We start from the raw sequence: 21,150 nt of genomic DNA on the forward strand, positions 1-21,150 counted from the left end.
TCTGCAGTAATTTGCTTTTATCCAATGTGGAGGGGTTACCACCAGTGCCACTTGGAACACAATCGATTCCAATGTTAAACGGTGCGGGATTTGTCGGGTCCATGATTGACACCCAGGAGGCTGACAAGCTGTAGTCGCATATACACATTGCAATCCCCACACACAAGATGGCACTAGTTATGATGGAGCGTGCCCATACAGCTGATGGGTCGGCTGGGGCCAGGGGGCACCTAGGCGGGTGTCCTGGGGAGACACCTATATGATCCGTGGCCCTAAGTTCACAGTGGGCTGTTAGCAGAGTGTGCAGCTGCGCCGCTGCATTGCTGGCTGCGGAGGCCCCGGAGAATATCGGTTGGGCCCGCTAATGATATGCAAACGGTGCTTACTATATGCGTGTTCTGGACTGCATTGGTGCCACTGTCGCGGTGACGGAGAATTGCGATTTGGCGTCAAATCAGCACCCGCTGCGATTTTAACGTCGGAACCTATTCTCTGCCCAATCGCATTTTGTGATTTTGACGTCAGCCAACGGAGAATCCCGCCCATCGTGTTTATTCCTTGAATAATATTGAATCCATTATACATAAGCCTGTTTACAACACAGAAGAAAACTGCTCCCAATTAGACTTTCGTATTTTACAACTATGAACAATTCACAAGGCCAGACACTTGATAATATCTGTACTTATATTCCTATGCCTATTTTTGCATGCGGACAGCTTTATATTGTTTTTTCCAGTGTGAGGTGTTTCGTTTCTGTTAAAGTACTGTTGCAATAAAGGTACAAATTTGACCGCAATTGTTTGTGGGTCTCTGCTAGTTGCTTTACTAAAAGTGATTAAACTGTGGAAAAATATGGGCCTGATTTTAATTCTGTGTAAGGAGATTCATTTTGAATGAGTTAAAATCTCTGCGTGTTTTTGTTACACTATATGGTTAAAAATGTAACAGTATAAGGCGGACTGCAATATATGTTTGCAATGCAACAACACATTCTATTCAGCGTAAAACAGAACTCCAGTGCAACAGATGGCCACCAGAAAATGCTGGTCACTTAGTTCAAATTGCCAAAAAACATTTGGGTTGCTTAAATTGCCAGATCGTGAGGACTTCGGTTAGCAGACTTGTGCAAAAGAAGCCAAAGCAGTAGCGCTTGCAGCATGGCTTTGGGTTCCAGCACTGGTTCTCGGCTGTTAGAAAACTCGCCAGCAGCAATTGTTCGCCAGCCAAAATCGGGGAAGAGAAATTCAATCCTCACGAAAATGTCACCAAGTTTGACATAATGGCAAAGGAAAGAAGCTTCCCAGAAATGGTAGCTAAAATTCAGCTAATTGGCTTGCATTTTCACAATGCTTTGTGTTGCACAATCCCAAAATATTTTGACAATATTATCTGAAAGATTGTTTTTTAAAGTTTTAGGTATTCATTTGCAGTAATCAGTCTCCTAACTAGAGGTGGGTAAGTGTCACATTCGAAGCCAGGAAGTTGTTTTTTTAAAGGAATTTTCAGAATAAGATCACGGTCAAAATGATTGTTGTTAATTACTGGGATGAGTAATTGCGATTTTAAAAAAATGATCACAGCTGTGTTCCAGAATTCAGCCTCAGGACTTCTTTTTTTATCGAAGATGTATGTGTAAGTTGGCAATGGCATATATGAATACTTGCCCAGGATGTTTTTGTTATCCAAGGTTCTGCATTAAATTTTGTAATTTGGTTATCCATACAAAGTACTTACCCACAGATGTCTTTAACTTTCTCCCCCCCCAAGAAATTTACAAAAGCTTGATACAGTAAATGTAATATCGCATAACTCTCTTTAGGCACATTAAATCTGAAGGGAAACAAACTCATTTTCTACATGTTCAGCCACATGCATCACCCACCCAACCGTTAACATTGCAACTGCAGGAAGGAAAATGTATTTACCTCGTGTTTGGGACATGTAATGAAGACTTGACATTTGATTAGTGAGACATGGGGATTTTAATCACCATTGTCATATGCATGGAATTTGAAATTCTACATTACTGTTCTTCAATGATCCTAACACTGATAATGCTCCCAGTTAAATATCTGTCACAGCGCACTGGACACATAAACCTTATTTACAAACAATCTCACTGACAATAGGAACTCCAAGACAAAATGTACAGAACTGTGTTTTAAATTAAGTTATACAAGTGCAATCACATGTTTTTCCAAAAGTGTGTAGCCCTTAATTTGCACAACCAATTTGTCCATTTGGATCATTTGTGCAGCCATTAGAACCCCCTTCTCCAGGCAGTACCGAACATTATACTTGAATGAGGTTCAGTAGAAGCTCGATGAACAGCACCTAATTTTTCACATTGGGCACTATTTCACAGCCTTCTTGACTGAAAATTAAGTTCAACAAATTGTTTTTCCTCAACGTAATATTAGGTAAAAATAAACTGAAGTGCAAAGTCACAGAACCAATGCTTTCTCTTCAGAAAAGTGAATGAGTAGGTTGTGGTATTTTTGAAATGTTTAAATGCTCTTTATTTTGGAGACTGGAGGTGCTGCTGATCTACTCAAGAAGGTTAAAGCAGCATTCATTACTGAAGTATATAATGTCCTTAGATGAAGTCTCCGGTTGATGTAAAGGTTTTTCAGCGGTGACTAGATGAAGAACCCTCCTAATCGCTGCTGAGACGAATGTGGACAGATCTTTTATTTTATGTGCTCTACAATGAAAAACAGATGCTTGCTGATTTAGGGTGTGCAGGTGGTGACAGAAACTCCATCGGTGCAGTGTGCATGCTGTTAGACAACGAACAGCTGTTTCCCTGCTCTCGTATCAGGTCCAAGTATAAGTCATGTTCTAGTACAAGCTACCTGCCACAGGACGGTAAAATATCAAATAAAGGAGGTAAATAGCATTGCCCTCATTTCAGGCAGCATCGCTTTTTCATTTTTCAAATTGGTTTCCCAAAATTTATGCAGCTCACCCTAGAGAAATGGGCTGTCCATTAATAGGTGTACCACTCTCAAATTCCAAAGTTTTACAAGGAAAATGGATAGGATGAAATGTACTTATCCTGTAACACATTTTGATATACTTGTGTAAAAGGCCAAAATAAATTACATTCAAGTGTAAGAACTAACGCAGAGACTGAAATCGAAGATCAACAGTGTATTGGACCTTGCTGACTCAGACTTGAATTCTAGCCTTGATTTAGCGAACACATGGGTTCTCCTGGGAGCAACCTGTCCTCTTTGGTCAGGCTGTTTGTAAAAAGGACAAAAACGTGGAAGAAAGGAATCCTTTCTTACTCAGCTCGAGAGCTTCTCTTGTGAACAGGATTTCTAGAACAATCTTCAGGCTGAACCATCCAGATTGAAGATGAGAGGGGGAGGGAAGCATTTGGGTGGGAAGGAGTTGAATTTTTTTTTAAAGTTCTCCGAGGTATGAAAGCCAGTCACAATGTTGTTGTCTGGCATAGGGACATAGGAACATAAGAATTAGGAGCAGAAGTAGGCAATTCAGCCCTTCGAGCCTGCTCTGTCATTCAATCAGATCACGGTTGATCTCTTTCTGGTCTCAAATCCACCTCCCCACCTGTTGCCCACATCCTTTTAACCCATTTTTAATCAAAGATATATCCATCTCTTTCTTGAAAACATTTTAATGACTCAGATTCCACCGCAAGTTCCACAAATTCATCACTCTCTGCGAAAAGTAGTTCCTCCTCATCTCAGTTCTAAATGTACTACCTCACAACCTACATCCGTGACCTTTCATTCTAAATTTCCCCACAAAGGGGGAACATTTGCTCTACATTTACTTTATCAATCAGATAAACACCTCGATCAGATCCCCTCTCATTCTTCTAAACTCCAGCGAGTAAAAGCCCAAACTGTTTAATTTGTTATCATAAGTCAACCCTTTCAACCCGGAATCGATCTGGTGAACCCCCTCTGAACTGCCTCCAATGCCACCATATCCTTCCTCAAATAAGAAGACCAAAACTGGCACAATACTCCAGACAAGGTCTCACCAACACCCTAGACAATTGTAAAAACACTTCTCTACTTTTATACTCCAATCCTTTTGCAATAAATGCTTACATTCCATTTGCCTTTTTAATTACATGCTGAACATCTATATGACATACACAATTTTTACAAAATGTTATTTATAATCTAAACACTTTATTTATGCATTCATGGGGCATGGGCGTCGCTGGCTGGCCCAGCATTTATTGCCATCCCTAATTGCCCTTGAGTGTGCAGTTAAGAGTCAACCACATTGCTGCGAGTCCGGAGTCACATACAGGCCACACCTGGAAAGCACAGCAGATTTCCTTCCTTATAGGACATTAGCGGTTAAGTTTTAACCAGTGCTCGAGTGCTCGGCTGCTTTAACTTCACACAGCTCGTTCAGTTTTAATGGAACTCAAATGTCTTTTTGCAATGTGAAGTTCTTGCTGCCTCTCAACCCACTTATGTTTGAACAGGGGACAAAGTAACCAAGTCTGGTCCATTCTTGACCCACTTGGGTATGTATGACAGTTTTAATGCACCACAGAATTTCTATTAAGCTGAGAAAACAGTCGGAAAATATTGGTTACATAATTTTTGCGATAGTACAGAATTGGTTATTTTTTATTTAAAAGGCCTGATTTGCATTGTGAAACAGATCATTTAATTGTCAATTATTTATCATATTTTACAAATCTGTGATTATTGCTGCTATTCAGCTGTCTAGAATTAAAGATGTAAAATGGAAAGTTGGGACACTTTTAACCGACACTTTCAGAGTTTTCTGCAAAAGTCTAAAATTGGGCTTTACTTCAAAATTATTTTGCAATTTGTGGATGAAGGTTATGATCTTTGCAGAATTCTACAATTTTTTTTATTTTTAAAAAATATATATTTTTATTAAAGTTTTCGAACACAATTTTCCCCCCTTACAAATCAACAAAAATGGTAACATGATAACTGATAGATAACATTGTTAAAATAAAATAGTGAACTAACAAAATAACACGAAATAGTGCTCCCCCCCGCCCCCTCACCCCATCTAGAACACAAACAATTTACCCCCCCCTCCCTTCCCTCCCTCCCTCCCCCCCCCCCCCCCCCACTCTGGGCTGCTGCTGCTGGCTATCTATTTTCCCCCTAACGTTCCGCTAGATAGTCGAGGAACGGTTGCCACCGCCTGGTGAACCGTTGAGCCGATCCTCTCAGCGCAAACTTCATCCGCTCCAGTTTTATGAACCCCGCCGTATCGTTTATCCAGGCCTCCACGCCGGGGGGTTTCGCTTCCTTCCACATGAGTAAAATCCTACGCCGGGCTACTAGGGACGCAAAGGCCACAATATCGGCCTCTTTCGCCTCCTGCACTCCCGGCTCATCCGCTACCCCAAATGTAGCTAACCCCCAGCTTGGCTTGACCCGGACCTTCACCACCTTCGAGATCACTCCCGCCACTCCCCTCCAATACCCCTCCAGTGCCGGGCACGACCAAAACATATGTGTGTGGTTCGCCGGGCTTCCCCCGCACCTCCCGCATTTGTCCTCCACTCCGAAGCACCTGCTCAACCTCACTCCCGTTATGTGTGCTCTATGTAGCACTTTAAATTGGACCAGGCTAAGCCTGGCACACGAGGAAGAGGAATTTATCCTACTTAGGGCATCAGCCCACAAACCCTCCTCAATCTCCTCCCCGAGCTCTTCTTCCCATTTTCCCTTCAGTTCTTCTACCAGCTCCTCCCCCTCTTCTCTCATCTCCCGGTATATTTCGGACACTTTGCCTTCCCCAACCCACACCCCCGAAAGCACCCTGTCCTGGATCCCTTGTGTCGGGAGCAGCGGAAATTCCCTCACCTGTTGTCTCGTGAACGCTCTCACCTGCATATACCAAAAGATATTCCCCGGGGGCAGCTCATACTTTTCCTCTAGCGCTCCCAAGCTCGCAAACGTCCCATCTATAATAAGTCTCCCACTCTCCTAATTCCTGCTCGGTGCCAGCTCTGGAACCCTCCGTCCAACCTCCCTGGGGCAAACCTACGGTTGTTCCTGATCAGGGACCACACCGAGGCTCCCAACACACCCCTCTGTCGCCTCCATTGCCCCCAGATACTTAATGTTGCCGCCACCACTGGGTTTGTGGTAAACTTTTTCGGGGAGAGCGGTAGTGGCGCCGTCACCAGCGCTTTTAAGCTTGTTCCTTTGCAGGACGCCATCTTCAGCCTTTTCCACGACGCCCTCTCTCCCTCTATCATCCACTTACGGATCATCGCCACGTTGGCGGCCCAGTCGTAGTCGCCCAAATTCGGCAACGCCAGTCCCCCTCTGTCTCTGCTACGTTGCAGGAACCCCCTCCTTACCCTCGGGGCCTTCCCTGCCCACACGAAGCTCATGATGCTCCTCTCTATTTTTTTGAAAAAGGCCTTAGTGATCAATATAGGGAGACATTGAAACACAAATAGGAACCTCGGGAGGACCAATATCTTAACCGCCTGCACTCTGCCCACCAGTGACAGCGGCTGCATATCCCACCTTTTGAAATCCTCTTCCATTTGCTCCACCAGCCGAGTCAGATTGAGTCTGTGTAAGGTTCCCCAGCTCCTGGCTATCTGAATCCCCAGGTATCGGAAATTTCTTTCCACTCTCCTTAGTGGCAGGCCATCTATCCCTCTACTCTGGTCCCCAGGGTGTATCACGAAAAGCTCACTCTTCCCCATGTTAAGCCTATATCCCGAGAAATCTCCAAACTCCCTCAATATCTGCATAACCTCTATCATCCCCCCCCACTGGATCCGCCACATATAGAAGTAGGTCATCTGCGTAGAGTGACACTCGGTGTTCCTCTCCCCCTCTAACCACCCCTCTCCATTTCCTGGAGTCTCTCAGCGCTATGGCCAGTGGTTCAATTGCCAGCGCGAACAGTAATGGGGACAGCGGGCATCCCTGTCTTGTTCCCCTATGTAGTCGAAAATACTCCGACCTCTGCCGATTTGTGACTACACTTGCCATTGGGGCCCCATAGAGGAGTTTAACCCAGCTGACAAACCCCTCCCCGAACCCGAACCTCCTCAGCACCTCCCATAGATACTCCCACTCTACCCTATCAAATGCCTTCTCTGCATCCATTGCCGCCCTCCCCCTCTGCTGGGGGCATCATTATCACCCCCAATAGCCGTCGCACGTTGACATTCAATTGCCTCCCCTTTACGAACCCTGTCTGATCTTCGTGCACCACCCCCGGGACACAATCCTCTATCCTCATCGTCAGCACTTTTGCCAGCAACTTGGCGTCCACATTTAGGAGTGAGATAGGCCTATAAGACCCGCATTGCAGCGGGTCTTTATCTCGCTTCAGGATTAGTGATATCGTCGTCTCCGACATTGTCGGGGGTAGGGTCCCCCCTTCTCCGGCCTCGTTAAAGGTTCTTACCAGCAGTGGGGCCAACAAGTCCACATATTTCCTATAAAATTCCACCGGGAACCCGTCAGGTCCCGGGGCCTTACCTGCCTGCATGTTCCCCAGCCCTTTGGTCACCTCGTCCACCCCAATTGGCGCCCCAGGCCTGCCACCTCCTGCTCCTCCACCCTCGGGAACCTTAGTTGGTCCAGAAACTGCTGCATCCCCTCTTTTCCCTCCGGGGGTTGGGACCTATATAACCTCTCATAAAAGGTCTTGAACACCTCATTTACCTTCCCTGCTCTCCGCACCGTGGTTCCCGTTTCATCCCTAACTCCCCCTATTTCCCTTGCCACTGTCCTCTTAAGAAGCTGGTGGGCCAACAGGCGACTCGCCTTTTCCCCATATTCATATCTCATCCCCTGTGCCTTCCTCCACTGTGCCTCTGCCCACCCTGTGGTCAGCAGGTCGAACTTCATCTGGAGTCGTCGCCTCTCCCTGTATAGTCCTTCGTCCAGCGCCTCCGCATAGTTTTTATCCACACTCAAAATCTCCCCCAGTAATCTTTCTCTTTCTTTGGCCTCTGTTTTCCCCTTGTGAGCCCTGATGGAGATCAAGTCCCCCCTGACCACCGCCTTCAGCGCTTCCCATACTACCCCCACTCGGACCTCCCCATCATCGTTGGCCTCCAGGTACCTTTCGATCCATCCCCGCACTCTTCCGCAGACTCCCTCATCCGCCAATAATCTCACATCCAGTCGCCAGAGTGGACGCTGCTCCCTCTCCTCTCCTAGTTCCAGATCCACCCAATGTGGGGCATGGTCTTATGAAACAGCTATGGCCGAGTACTCCGTTCCTTCCACCCTCAAAATCAGTGACCTTCCCAAAACGAAGAAATCTATCCGGGAGTATACCTCATGGACGTGGGAGAAAAAGGAGAACTCTTTGGCCAGCGGCCTAGCAAATCTCCACGGATCCACTCCCCCCCCATTTGGTCCATAAACCCCCTAAGCACCTTGGCCGCTGCCGGCCTTCTTCCGGTCCTGGATCTAGATCTATCTAACCCTGGGTCTAGCACGGTGTTGAAGTCCCCCCCCCATTACCAGGTTTCCTACCTCCAGGTCCGGGATGCGTCCCAGCATCCGCTTCATAAATCCCGCATCATCCCAGTTCGGGGCATATACGTTGACCAGCACGACCTCCATTCCCTGCAGTCTGCCACTCACCATCACATATCTGCCCCCGCTGTCCGCTACAATGTTCCTAGCCTCGAACGACACCCGTTTCCCCACCAATATGGCCACCCCTCTATTCTTTGCGTCCAGCCCTGAGTAGAACACCTGTCGCACCCATCCTTTCCTTAACCTAACCTGGTCCGCCACCTTCAGATGCGTCTCTTGAAGCATGGCCACATCTGCCTTCAGCCCCTTTAAGTGCGCGAACACTCGGGCCCTCTTAATCGGCCCATTTAGGCCTCTCACGTTCCACGTGATCAGCCGGACTGGGGGGCTGCCCGCCCCCCTCCCCTGTCGACTATCCATCACCCTCTCTTGGCCAGTCCCACGTCCCGGTTCCGCGCACCCACCCGTCCCTCAGGCGGCGCATTCCCGCCTCGACCACCTTTTCTCTTACCAGCTCCCCTTCGATCTCCACAGCAGCAACCCAGTTGTCCCTCAGTTCTGGTCCAGTTTCTCTTTTTGAATGAAGGTCCATGCTTCATCCGACGTTTCAAAATAGTAATGTCTGTCCTGGTGCGTGACCCACAATCGCGCCGGCTGCCACATCCCGAACTTCACTTTCTTCTTATGCAGCACCTCCTTGGCTCTATTGAAACTCGCCCTCCTTCTCGCCACCTCTGCACTCCAATCCTGATACACTCGTATCACCGCATTCTCCCATCTGCTACTTTGTACCTTCTTGGCCCATCTCAGAACCACCTCTCTATCATTGAAGCGGTAAAATCTCACGATCATCGCCCTAGGTGGTTCTCCAGCCTTTGGTCTCCTCGCAGGGACCCGGTGGGCCCCTTCCACTTCCAAGTGGCCCGAGGGGGCCTCAGCTCCCATTGGCGAGCGTAGCATCGTGCTCGCGTAAGCCCCGCCGTCAGCTCCTTCCACTCACTCGGGGAGACCCAGGATCCGGAGGTTCTTTCTCCTTGATCTGTTTTCCAGGACTTCAATCCTTTCGGTGCACTTCTTATGGAGTGCCTCGTGCGTCTGTATTTTGACCGCTAGGTCCAGGATCTCGCCCTCGTTGTCCGTTACCTTCTGCTCCACCACACGGAGCTCTATCTCCTGGGCCTTTTGTGTCTCTTTAAGCCCCTCGATTGCCTGTAGCATCGGGGCCAGCACCTCCTTCTTAAGCAGCTCCACACGCCGTCTTAAAAATTCGTCCTGGTCCAGTCCCCATGTCGCCTGAGCTCCCTCCGATGCCATCTTGCTCCTTTCTTTCTTCTGCCGCTGTCCTCGAGGATTCTCCGAGATCTGGCCGCCGCCGACGATATTTTTCTTTTCCGCTGGGGGGGACTCCCTGTTGCCTCACCCCACACCGGGTTTCGTCACAAAAGAATTTCCTGTTGGGGCTCTTAAAAGAGCCCGAAGGTCCGTTTGAGCTGGAGCCGGAAGTGAATTCTACAATTTTTAAGTAACCACCTAAAGTTTTTGAAATTCTGTGATCCTGTGGCGAATCCAATAGATAATGCTCCCAATATCCCAAGAATGTTTTGCCTTTCTATTAGTTAGAATGAATGCTCTACTCATGTCGCTATCATTCAGAAATCATGCCACCATAGGGGGAATTTAGCATCAGGGACCAGCAACAAGTAAATAATTTGAAAAGTAATGGCTGGGCACGGGCCCCTGTACCTGCCCCCAATGCTGATGCCAGCCTACCCCACCCCTTCTTGCCGTCAACGGAAAACAGAGTCAATTGAAAATGTTACCCTTTTTCTGAGAATGTAATTTATCCTTTAGGCTCATTTTTTTGGGACACTGAACCAGACTACTGCCACCTCAGCATTCTACCTGATTCTGAGCAGAACTTCCAATTCCGTATTATTGCCCATCACAAAGGATACCCATTTGCATCACTGTAACATTGCCACGCGCCACAGCCCATTAGCAGCTTTCAGAACTCTTAACAATGCATTTGTCGATGTGAGAGTGTTAACAATTCCAATGACATCCTGCCCGACTTCCTATCCTTCACCATGCGAAACCTTACTCCCTGTACCCAATCCTGTACCAGGTTCCCCTTATCCATTACTGTGTGTGCTGACCTACTCTGGTTCGTAGTCCCTCAGCTGCATCACATTTAATATTCCTATTCTTGTGTTCAAACTCTTCATGGTCTCTTTCTCTCCACCTTTATAACTGCTCTAATGCTACAACTAACCACGGATTTAGCTTTCCTCCAACTCTGGCCACTTGTGAAGGTACTATTTGGCCCACTCTTGCCAGCACTACCTTCACTGGCCTACAACTTAAGATCTTGAATTCACTCCATTAACTCGATTCATTGCCTATGCACCTCCCATTCACTCCTTTTTGACCAAGCTTTTAGTCATCTCTTCTAATATCTCCTTCATTGGCCAATTTCTGTCTGACTATACCTCTGTGAAGCATCTTGGGACATTTTTCTTTATTAAAGGATCTATCTAAATGCAAGCTGTTAGTGCTGTTGTTATTGTTTATTAATTTGAATGGCTTGATACAATAGATAAATAGAAATCTTTATTTTTTTTAAAATTGTACGCTGTTGATGGCAAATGAAACTGTGTTGTGCAGTTTGTGAGGTATCTATAGTAAGATTTATACAGTATTTAACTTTCAAAAAGCATAGGAAATGCTTCTGATAGTTATTGCTGATTGGCTGTTGCGGGGAAATTTGCATACGCCCGTGTGCTCACCCTAACTTAAAAGTGTACATGAGCAAGAGACCCTAGCTGTTCAAGTGAAGACAAGCATCCACAGAGGGCAGTAGAGCAGAGTTGCTGATTGGCTGTTGCGGGGGAAATTTGAATACGTCCGTGTGCTCACCCTAACTTGAAGGTGTACGCGAGCAAGAGACCCGAGCTGTTCAAGTGAAGACAAGCATCCAGCAGAGGGCAGAAGAGCGGAGCTGCTGATTGGCTGTTGCGGGGGAAATTTGCATACGTCCGTGTGCTCACCCTAACTTGACGGTGTACGTGAGCAAGAGACTCTAGCTGTTCAAGTGAAGACAAGCATCCAGCAGAGGGCAGTAGAGCAGAGCTGCTGATTGGCTGTTGCAGGGGGGGAAATTTGCATACGTCCGTGTGCTCACCCTAACTTGAAGGTTGTTTGTGGAGGAGCTGTTGTCAAGTGACAATTAAACCCAAAACACTTCTTCAGTGATTCCCTCCCTACACCCTCCTCTAACCAAAAAAAAACAACCGCTGTAAAGATCAAGAGGAAGGTTCGCGGGCAGGTAGAAATAGAAAGAAGTTGAATTGTGACATCACAGCCTGCAGGTAAGGGATTGGCTGGTGACTGTTAAGTAGTTTTTCTTTTATTTTCCCTCAGGTGTTATCGTGCGGGGCACAGAAGTTGCTGAGTGAGTGCTTGCTGAGAAGGGGAGTGAATAACAGGTAAGCTCTTTCTTTTGTTTTCTTTTTTTACCTAGAGGGGATGGCAGGGAAGGTAGTGCAATGTTCTTCCTGCAGAATGTTTGAGGTGAGGGACGCCGTCAGTGTTCCTGCTGATTTCATCTGTGGGAAGTGCACCCATCTCCAGCTCCTCAGAAACCGCGTTAGGGAACTGGAGCTGGATGAACTTCAGATCATTCGGGAGGCAGAGGTGGTTAGATAGAAGCTTCAGGGATGTAATTACTCCGAAGAATGAAGATAGATGGGTGATGGTGAGAAGGGCTGGGAGGAAGCATCAGTACAGGGATCCCCTGTGGTCATTCCCCTTAGTAACAAGTATACTGCTTTGGATACTGTTGGGGGGGACGTGGGGACTTACCAGGGGTAAGCCATGGGGTACGGGTCTCTGGCACAGAGTCTGTACCTGTTGCTCAGAAGGGAAGGGGGAGAGGAGTGGAGCATTAGTCATTGGAGACTCCATAGTTAGGGGGATAGATAGGAGATTCTGTGGGAAAGAGAGAGACTCGCGGTTGGTGTGTTGCCTCCCAGGTGCCAGGGTCCGTGATGTCTCGGATCGTGTTTTCGGGATCCTTAAGTGGGGGGGGGGGGGGGAATTGTAGCTCCAGTATACAGGAGGTTGCGAGTAGTGAGGTCATGAGTAAGGTTTCAAAGTTGCAGGAGTGTACCGGCAGGCAGGAAGGTGGTTTAAAGTGTGGCTTCTTCAATGCCAGGAGCATCCGGAATAAGGTGGGTGAACTTGCGGCATGGGTTGGTACCTGGGACTTCGATGTTGTGGCCATTTCGGAGACATGGATAGAGCAGGGACAGGAATGGTTGTTGCAGGTGCGGGGGTTTAGATATTTCAGTAAGCTCAGGGAAGGTGGTAAAAGAGGGGTAGGGGTAGCATTGTTAGTCAAGGACAGTATTACGGTGGCAGAAAGGACGTTTGATGAGGACTCATTTACTGAGGTAGTATGGGCTGAGGTTAAAAACAGAAAAGGAGAGGTCACCCTGTTCGGGGTTTTCTGTAGGCCTCCGAAAAGTTCCAGAGATGTAGAGGAAAGGATTGCAAAAATGATTCTGGATAGGAGCGAAAGCAACAGGGTAGTTGTTATGGGAAACTTTAACTTTCCAAATATTGACTGGAAACACTATAGTTCGAGTACTTTAGATGGGTTCGTTTTTGTCCAATGTGTGCAGGAGGGTTTCCTGACACAGCATGTAGATAGGCTAACGAGAGGCGAGGCCATATTGGATTTGGTACTGGGTAATGAACCAGGACAGGTGTTAGATTTGGAGGTAGGTGAGCACTTTGGTGATGGTGACCACAATTTGATTATGTTTACTTTAGTGATGGAAAGGGATAGGTATATACCGCAGGGCAAGAGTTATATCTGGGGGGAAGGCAATTATGATGCGATGAGGCAAGACTTAGGATGGATCGGGTGGAGAGGAAAACTGCAGGGGATGGGCACAATGGAAATGTGGAGCTTGTTCAAGGATCAGAAACTGCGTGTCCTTGATAAGTATGTACCTGTCAGGTAGGGAGGAAGTGGTCGAGCAAGGGAACCGTGGTTTACTAAAGCAGTCGAAACACTTGTCAAGAGGAAGAAGGAGGCTTGTGTAAAGATGAGACATGAAGGTTAAGTTAGAGCGCTCGAGAGTTACAAGTTAGCTAGGAAGGACCTAAAGAGAGAGCTAAGAAGAGCCAGGAGGGGACATGAGAAGTCTTTGGCAGGTAGGATCAATGATAACCCTCAAGCTTTCTATAGATATGTCAGGAATAAAAGAATGACTAGGGTAAGAGTAGGGCCAGTCAAGGACAGTAGTGGGAAGTTGTGCTTGGAGTCCGAGAAGATAGGAGAGGTGCTAAATGAATATGTTTCATCAGTATTCACACAGGAAAAAGACAATGTTGTCGAGGAGAATACTGAGATTCAGGCTACTAGACGAGAAGGGCTTGAGGTTCATAAGGAGGAGGTGTTAGCAATTCTGGAAAGTGTGAAAATAGATAAGTGCCCCTGGGCCGGATGGGATTTATCCTAGGATTCTCTGGGAAGCTAGGGAGGAGATTGCTGCGCCTTTGGCTTTGATCTTTAAGTCATCTTTTTCTACAGGAATAGTGCCAGAAGACTGGAGGATAGCAAATGTTGTCCCCTTGTTCAAGAAGGGGAGTAGAAACAACCATGGTAACTATAGACCAGTGAGCCTTACTTCTGTTGTGGGAAAAATCTTGGAAAGGTTTATAAGAGATAGGATGTATAATCATTTGGAAAGGAATAATTTGATTAGAGATAGTCAACACGGTTTTATGAAGGGTAGGTTGTGCCTCACAAACCTTATAGAGTTCTTTGAGAAGGTGACCGAACAGGTGGATGAGGGTAAAGCAGTTGATGTGTGTATATGGATTTCAGTAAAGCGTTTGATAAGGTTCCCCATGGTAGACTACTGCAGAAAATACGGAGGCATGGGATTCAGGGTGATTTAGCAGTTTGGATCAGAAATTGGCTAGCTGGAAGAAGACAAAGGGTGGTGGTTGATGGGAAATGTTCAGACTGGAGTCCAGTTACTAGTGGTGTACCACAAGGATCTGTTTTGGGGCCACTGCTTTTTGTCATTTTTATAAATGACCTGGAGGAGGGTGTAGAAGGATGGGTGAGTAAATTTTCAGATGACACTAAAGTCGGTGGAGTTGTGGACAGTGCGGAAGGATGTTACAAGTTACAGAGGGACATAGATAAGCTGCAGCGCTGGGCTGAGAGGTGGTAAATGGAGTTTAATGCAGAAAAGTGTGAGGTGATTCATTTTGGAAGGAATAACAGGAAGACAGAGTACTGGGCTAATGGTAAGATTCTTGGCAGTGTGGTTGAGCAGAGAGATCTCGGTGTCCATGTCCATAGATCCCTGAAAGTTGCCACCCAGGTTGAGAGGGTTGTTAAGAAGACGTACGGTGTGTTAGCTTTTATTGGTAGAGGGATTGAGTTTCGGAGCCATGAGGTCATGTTGCAGCTGTACAAAACTCTGGTGCGGCCGCATTTGGAGTATTGCGTGCAATTCTGGTCGCCGCATTATAGGAAGGATGTGGAACCATTGGAAAGGGTGCAGAGGAGATTTACCAGAATGTTGCCTGGTATGGAGGGAAGATCTTATGAGGAAAGGCTGAGGGACTTGAGGCTGTTTTCGTTTGAGAGAAGAAGGTTAAGAGGTGACTTAATTGAGGCATACAAGATGATCAGAGGATTGGATAGGGTGGACAGTGAGAGCCTTTTTCCTCGGATGGTGATGGCTAGCATGAGGGGACATAGCTTTAAATTGAGGGGAGATAGATATAAGACAGATGTCAGAGGTAGGTTCTTTACTCCGAGAGTAGTAAGGGCGTGGAATGCCGTGCCTGCAACAGTAGTGGACTCGCCAACACTAAGGGCATTCAAATGGTCATTGGATCGACATATGGACGATAAGGGAATAGTGTAGATGGGCTTTAGAGTGGTTTCTCAGGTCGGCGCAACATCGAGGGCCGAAGGGCCTGTACTGCGCTGTAGTGTTCTATGTTCTATGTTCTATGTTCTAAAGAAAAGCTCTACAACTTGACATCAAAAGATTATATACATCACAAAACTACAGTGCATTGTAAACTTGCACAGAAACCAATTATAGGACATTACGTTTTTGAATAATTGGGGCATTTGAATCGAAAATACCTCACTTACCTTTACTCTGAAGTGACAGCTACAGGCTAACTCAATGTTGGTTAACAGTTTGCATTTGCATGAAATAAATTCTCTTTCTTATCCTGTGACTCACTGAATAAAATGGATCAGATTTCATTGCCACACTATCCTCATTATGGCAGCAGGCTTTGTATGGCTGGAACATAACGCACACACATATATATGCATGTGTGTGTATATAAAGTGCAAAAGTCTTACCTTAGCAAATGAACTGCATACTTGTGTTAGGACTGCCTGGCTAGTTGGAAAACACCAGTGAGTTTAATAGCTGAGCTTTGCACTGAACGATTATTGAGAGGGTGCTCCACTTTCCTATCATAAAAAGGAAAATACATAAAGATATGATGTAAAGTGAACTGCAACACATTCTCCAAATCACAGCTATATTCAGAGGTCAAGGAAATTCAGCTGAAAAGGTTAAAGATGAAATAAAATCTAGCAAGTGAGAATGAAAATCTATCCTAAAGCAAGGCCACTGGTGACGTGTTCTAGACAAGAAGCTAAATACTGCATAGCACTGGGATCTTTCATTTTCATCAAATCAATAAAAGCTTATATTTATCAGGATTCCAAGCAGCTGCCATTTCTGACGACCTCCACTTTATTTCCCACTTCTCGTGTTAAATCAGGCCAAAGACTATAAAAGAATCAACCTTCTATGCTACTTACACCTGAAGAGACAATTCCATTAAAAGCTTTCTTTTTTTATGTTGTAGAAACAAGGTCTGCTATCATTATATTAGCAGGAGTTGCTCAACCTCTTTGTTCTTCTACCCATGTTGCAGCCCAATGCCACCCAAAAACTAACAAGGGGATTTGCGGACAAAAGTGAAAGTACTTTGCTTTTCCAGTCATACTCTAGCAAAAAGGAAAAGCTTGCTGCTAAAACAGTGGCCATTCTAATCATCTGTACAACAATATTTGCTATCAGGCATTCTAAATAGATTATCAGCAGTCCATCTGTGTCATTATTGATTTATAAGGCTTTAAGCTGCTTTCGAATGGAAGCTTTCCCACTAAGGGGCTTCTTGTACAAATCAGAGCCACACTCGGATACAGCAGTCTTTACTCAAGCTGAAAAAAGATTGTACTTGAAACACAAGCATGCAGACCACAAATTTAGATGCCATTTATTCCTATTCTTTTCCCAGTGATAATCAAAGTGGATGCACAAGTCGTCTACATCCAAGTTATTTACATAAATATGTTAGTGTATAAAACAGGCATCATTAACATATGAATACCATATGCAAATGATAAAGGCAGAGCAGATGTTAGTGCATGTAATTGACCTATATGTGAATTGCTTCTGAACCCCATACTGTATTAATACTCTACACAGTAACTAGATATCTCCCAAAAAGTGCATCTCTGAAACACTACACTGGAAATGAACCTGACAGGGTCTCAGAAATGTTAAAACAAGGTCACTGTCACCACTGTATTTCGCTGTCATCTGCATTCGGTTTCTTATAGATGACATCATCATGTGGCTGTGTAAATCGATAACTTAATAGCATTTGGAAAATGCTGCAGTCTGGAGCAGGTTATAAAGAATGCCCCAGTATTATTCCTTTTGTAGCTAAAATGTCATATGTCTTAAACTCAGGTTCTTGCATGAATGCACAGTGAAAAACAGATGCCATTTTTTTACTCCCAGGCTTTATTTTTCACTTCTTCTCAGAATAACATTAAATTGTAGTAAATAGCCTTTTGTCGCGAGGCCAGGGACCACCCTGTATATGATAATGCATTAGTGACCAGCCTTCCAACTCCTGAACAGAAACATTCACAGACTTAAGGGATAGATACGAAGCAGTATTATGTACAACTGGTGAACAACTGCAGCACATACTAATTGAAGCACACATAATAAATGATGGTGTTGGGGTCTAACAAGGGTCTAATGGGCAGTCCATTCTGTGAAAGGGTCAGCTTAATATCTGTGATACAAAACAAAATTACACTATGTGTCTTTAATTCAAAAAATCCATACATTTCAACTTATTTTCTCCTGTCAGATTGTCCAAATTCTTTGATAAATCACGTTAAGTTTTATGACACTCGGCATTCTGAGCGTGGTTTTCCACTGTATTCACGAGCTATCAGGCCTTTCACTATAAATGTACTGAGGGCTGACCAATCTGTAGGCATCATTTTAAACCACCACCACTACACCACATCCGCCCTCATCACCATTCCCCCCCCTCCCACCTCCCCGTTCCCCTTTCTTCTTAGTAATTCCAGCATCTTCCTCACCTGCATTCTAAAATTAACAAGATCGATTGCAGTCATGGATTAGAATTCGAGGTAGAAATCTATTGAAGTATTAATGCTCCTGGTTCGGTAAGCTTCATATATTTCAAATGAAATCCATTATGTTTTACCCATGAACAATAAATCAACGAGCACACTCAGAAAATTAAAATATGAAGTATATCTGGCTTTAGCAAATTTTCCATGTTTCTATAGTGATGTTTGTTTCTATGGTTCTGTTATTCATTCAATCTGTATTGATTAATGCAGTATTGTGCTGTAATATCCTTCAGGAATGCAACTAACATCTTCAGTAACTTCATCTAGTGCCTGTTTTCAACAGGAAAAGCTACAATACTGTCTGACAGCGACACCGCCAGCTCCTTGGTCTCTCAACTTTGAGATCCCAGCTTGAATCTTAGCCCCAACTGAGGGTCAGTACCATTCAGGTTCACTCTGTCACAATTTCTAAAGCGTGATTTTTGATGCATCCATCACAGAATTTTTAAGGGAAGAGAGGGTAACTCAGCCTGCGGCCCAATTCTGTATGGTTCAAACAAGGCTCGTGGATTATGTCCATATAGAACTGGCAAGACTTATCTGTGGCATTATCCAATCTGCCCTTGCCAATGTTGAAGATTAGCGGAAGGAGTGGACAAAATCAAGGGACAAGCACAAACTAAAGTGCGCAGAGAAAGATACAGCCGTTGTCAAGCAGTCAGATTAGAATAGAGTAACTACATTTCAAACTAATGACTAAATATTTATCACGTGGCAGGTTTTTTTTATGGCTTTTCGATAAAAACTGCAGAATGGATGGCGCATTCAGTTTACAATCCTTCTCTTGTGGGCACAAAGAATGGACCAAATTGATTTTGCCTGCTTTCATTTTTTTTTTAAAAGACAGGCTGCTAGTAACATTTACACATTTTGTTTGCTGCTTGTCTAATGGGTAAGGGTATCAGGTATCCCCGACACCAATAAAAACAAACCATGCCTCTTGAAAGGGAAGGTGCACCTTGGCTGTAATCAGCTACAACTAAAGAATTGTTAAAGTGGCTGGCAGAGGAGAAGCACGAGTGCATCGTACAAGGGCAGGGTCGGATGGTCCAGGAAAGAGCTCAATGCAGGAAGAGTTTGCATTCCAGCCCTGCTGCGAGGGCACAGATGAAGACTTTGAGGGTTCATCCTGGAGGAGAAGATTGATGGTTATACTTGTCTTCCAATTGAGTGTTGCCTCACAAACGCTGGCAGAGAGCATGGAGACATCTAATTCAAACTTGAGTGAGGAATTTGCGCCTGCCATTATGGCTATGCAGTCAATTAGGGAACAGTATTCAGCTCTATGGGCATGGCAGAGTAGCCCAGAGTGATGGAAACTCTGCTGGTACCTCTGACAGCTTTGATGAGAGCTCAAGCCTCTGCCAACTTGTATTGCCCCATCACTCCTGCATTCTGTGCTTAAAGAAGAGTGGGAATGTTGAGGCTTAGAATCATGAGAGTGGTAGTCGTAACTTCTCAACAAGTATTTTTTTATGTTGCAGTTCCAGGCTGCCCTGGCCACCACCAAGTGCAGCAGCCTGAAGCTGGGCCTTCTATCAGTGTACTTCCTTGGCATCACCAACATGACCAGTGCAAGTCGCCTCAGTTCAACTTCAGCAGCTTCCCATCTCACAAGCTGTAGTCGCTGGACACCCCACCACTGAGCTATCAAATAGGGGAGCAGGCATCGAAGTCACAAATTACAGCTGGGTAATGGGGTAAATTTTAGATCTCAATTGTTAAATCATTGGAGAGTTGGCAATGCCTGATGTACCTGATTGAATTTTAGGAGAAGTGACTAAAGTAGGAGAAGTAGGAGAATGTGAATAGATGCTGTTGATATGGATTTCCAAATGCATTTGATAAAGTCACTCAAAAGAAACTGTTAGTTAAAATTGCAGCTCATGGAATTAAAGTCAACTTAGTGACCTGGTTAGGAAATTGGTTAAGGGACATGAGACAGGATGGGGATAAAAGGCATCTGTCAGTAGTAGTGTTCAACAAGGATCTATTCACCATATTTAATATCAACTTAGATGGTGGGATAGGAAGTCACATCTCCAAGTTTCTTTTTTAAAATTTAGAGTACCCAATTAATTTTTTTTTCCCAATTAAGGGGCAATTTAGCCTGCCAATCCACCTACCTGCACATCTTTGGGTTGTGCGGGCGAAACCCACGCAAACACGGGGAGAATGTGCAAACTCCACACGGACAGTGGCCCAGAGCCAGGATCGACCTGGGACCTCAGCGCTGTGAGACAGCAGTGCTACATATCTGCAAATTTAACAGTAGCATGAAGATAGGTATCATAGTAAGCAATATTGTTGAGAGCATGAAATTACAAAGCAATATGGATAAATATAGCCAGCGATTTAATTGAAAAGTTTTAAGTGTGGTAGTGAGCGGAAACTCCCGTGAGCTTCACGATGCTCGGCCCGGGAGGCCGCCACCACAATAAAACGTCACTGGGGGACGTGTCCCAGTCCCAGGTGGATCTCTCTGAGGCACTGCGGAACATGTCCCAAACTTAGGTGGGCATCGTCGAGGTCATCGACACCATACTGCAGACATTGGCGAGTCACCAGGGCTGGCAGAGTCAGATGATGGAGGGGCAGCTGGGGCTCAATCCAGCTGACCTTCTGTCCCAAGGTGAACCCCAGGGCCCTGTGGGCACCATTCAGAAGGAGGGACGCAGGGCCAACTTGGAGCCTCCCTACGGAGTGGTGATGGCAACCACCAGTTCTCCCAAGACCCATCCCTCTGATAACGGCACATCTCAAAGTCAGCACCCAGAACAGGGTGGTACGGTGGGGCATGTTCTGCCAGCAAGTGGGCCTGGGCCCTACGGCCCCAGGGCCCCCAGAGGATGCCCGCCAGGGACATCGAAGGACACGGGATGTGGCCTAGGCGCAGTGGTATAGCACGGAAAGCTAAGCAGGTTTAGGATCATGAGAGGGCACTGGGTGTTGGGGGTAAGGGGGGAGAGGGTGTGACGGGAAGGGGAAGGGAAGGTTGCTATGGGGGAGGAAAGGAGTAGTGGGAAGAGTTGGGAGGAGTGGGGAAGGTGGAGCGGCACCATCCGGGTATTGGGACAGTTGTGGACACATATGTATAGCATTAGAAAA

The 21,150-nt window shown here is 45.7% G+C and overlaps 1 protein-coding gene across 9 annotated transcripts in view; it reads right to left on the reverse strand.

The window, feature by feature from the left end:
• The window catches only part of znf536 (zinc finger protein 536), a 783,894-nt gene that overhangs the window by 549,332 nt on the left and 213,412 nt on the right, over window positions 1–21,150 (reverse strand). For 2 of the 9 annotated variants that reach the window (XM_072518143.1, XM_072518142.1), the window contains exon 3: window positions 15,925–16,038. The exons of the other annotated variants lie outside the window; for them this stretch is intronic. The gene's annotated coding sequence lies outside the window, so the exon portion shown is untranslated. The remainder of the gene's footprint in view (window positions 1–15,924; window positions 16,039–21,150) is intronic. 9 annotated transcript variants of the gene reach the window in all.

Source organism: Scyliorhinus torazame, chromosome 10 (genome assembly GCF_047496885.1).
Source record: "Scyliorhinus torazame isolate Kashiwa2021f chromosome 10, sScyTor2.1, whole genome shotgun sequence".
NCBI lineage: Eukaryota > Metazoa > Chordata > Chondrichthyes > Carcharhiniformes > Scyliorhinidae > Scyliorhinus > Scyliorhinus torazame.